Raw genomic sequence first — 2,108 nt, forward strand, 5'->3', positions numbered from 1 at the left:
TCAAGAGCCAAATTCCCATTTTGATGCCGACGAAGAAATGGCAGAGTTCCCCCTTCCCGTCAGGGTCATGCCTCTTCGTAATTTAGAGCTCGCAGACTCGTCGTCCGATCGAATCGCGCCTAATGTGAGGGGGGTATAAGCGCTAAAACCGCGAAAATAAATCCACCGCGAACATTTTAAGGACTTTAAGCTGTATAGTGCACTTCTTAACTTGGCTTGACTTCTTGCACTTACACAAGACTAGTGGCCTCCATGTACATGAAACAGTCTTTGCATTGAAACGTCAAATGGATTCTTTTTTTTTCTAGAAGGGCGTCGATTCCAAAGCCACAATTCTGACTAGAAAACACATCTTGACTATACTACAAACGGCTGAGGTGTTTGAGTATTTAGAACATGGTCCAGATTCCTCAACAACAGTTGAATAAAGGGTTATTATGTAGACATATGTATACAAAGGCTAACCGTGAAAGTTTAAGAAAACAATGAAAATTTATGTAGTTCGTTTCGACCTCACAAGATATCTAAAAAAAGAGTGTACTGACTATATCATGGAAAACTGTCTCCCAACGTCCAACTGTCCCAAGAAATATAATCATGAAAACGACGCATGGTCAACCTCAAGGCTATTTGGCCTTTTCGTTTCCCTTGGTATGTCGTTAGTCAGAAATAAAGTGTATGAGTTAGCAGGATAACAAAGACAGCTAAAGTGGTTTTGATAAGGACATTTTGATAAGGACGGCAAAACATCAAAGTGGAAGACAAGAATGAACCAATATTTACAAATCTCCTCGAATCTTTCGTTTAAAACTTTCACGACGTCTACTTTTAGAGATATACCTTAAATGATAATGAAGAAAGTAACGGAAGGGACGAAACAGAATATCAAAGTTCACTTACTGAGTTAGGTACTCTCTTGCAAAGTGTTGATGTCGTTGGTCTGCAGCTGACTCCTGATCAACAAACCCCACAATTTGAGCGACGCGTCGACAAAATGAGCCTTCCCGTGGCGGTACTGTGGGTCATCTGTTCCGATCTCTAGTTGGCGCCGACGTCAGTGTACCTGGTCAAGCGCATTCCTGTCTTAAGGGCGGGATCTACCTACCTGGTGCAGGCGTCACGGACAGTGCCATCCATCAGTGTGGGACCGCGTAGCGCAGCGGCAGTGTGTTCGGCCCGTGACCGAGAGGTTGTGGGTTCGAATCCAGCAGCGTGTCACCGATCTTGTGTCCATGGGAAAGGCACTATACACGACTTTCCTCACTTTACTCAGGTGAAAATGAGTACCTAGCTTCGGCTAAGGCCGTCCCTCGGATAGGACGTTAAATGGAGGTCCCGTGTCTGGGGAAAGCCATACCCCAGGCACGTTAAAGAACCCGCCACACGTGCGATGGTGCGGTATGAGTGGTTCAAAACCTACAGTACCTTGGCCGCACCTTGGGCAATTACTGTCGTATTGAGGTCACCTGAGTGGCGCCGAATGGCAGCTCGCTCCAGACCCTTGCGATTTAGCCCCGCCTACTGTAAGCTCCTCGCAATTCAGCCCCTGGCTGCAAAGAGTGAGTAGTCGGCCCACCCAATGACAATAACAGTGTACCCTGTGCTTACACAATCTCTCGCTGGCTGATGGGGTTGATGACGGTGGCGATTGTAAGACCGGCCGCTAGGAGCGCAATTTTAGTAGTCAGGCTATCCAGTAGTGCGACCTGTCACAAGTCGGTATGTGTCATTGCAGCATCAGAAGAAAAAAAAAAGTGATTTAATTTAAGAATCGGATTGAATAGTTTTTTTACAGGTGTTGGTACTACCATAATGGACTGGTAGTAATACCTACCTCCCAACCTAGTCCCTTGATCCGAAGAGCAGGGGGGGGGGGCGCAAGGATGACCGTGGCGGACATAGATATCGGTATCCAGGCTCGGTGTAGGTTAGCCTTTAGTGTAGGCAATGGAGGGGGGGCTGGGGGGGCAAGGATGACGCATGGGCATAGATATCGGTATCCAGGCTCGTAGGCAAAGGAACCCTGACCAATATGGCTAATGACTTACTGACTCATAAATTCATTGGTTTTGGGACTGGCAGAAATACTATAGGAAATATCACTTTTA

General features: G+C 46.6%; 1 protein-coding gene across 1 annotated transcript in view; it reads right to left on the reverse strand.

Annotated features, from left to right (window-relative positions):
* Positions 1-1,026, reverse strand: part of LOC118408611 (translation initiation factor IF-2-like) — a 3,088-nt gene extending 2,062 nt beyond the window's left edge. Inside the window, exon 1 of the mRNA XM_035809429.1 lies at positions 901-1,026. The gene's annotated coding sequence lies outside the window, so the exon portion shown is untranslated. The remainder of the gene's footprint in view (positions 1-900) is intronic.
* Positions 1,027-2,108: the final 1,082 nt, after the last annotated feature.

This window comes from Branchiostoma floridae, unplaced genomic scaffold (assembly GCF_000003815.2).
Source record: "Branchiostoma floridae strain S238N-H82 unplaced genomic scaffold, Bfl_VNyyK Sc7u5tJ_218, whole genome shotgun sequence".
NCBI lineage: Eukaryota > Metazoa > Chordata > Leptocardii > Amphioxiformes > Branchiostomatidae > Branchiostoma > Branchiostoma floridae.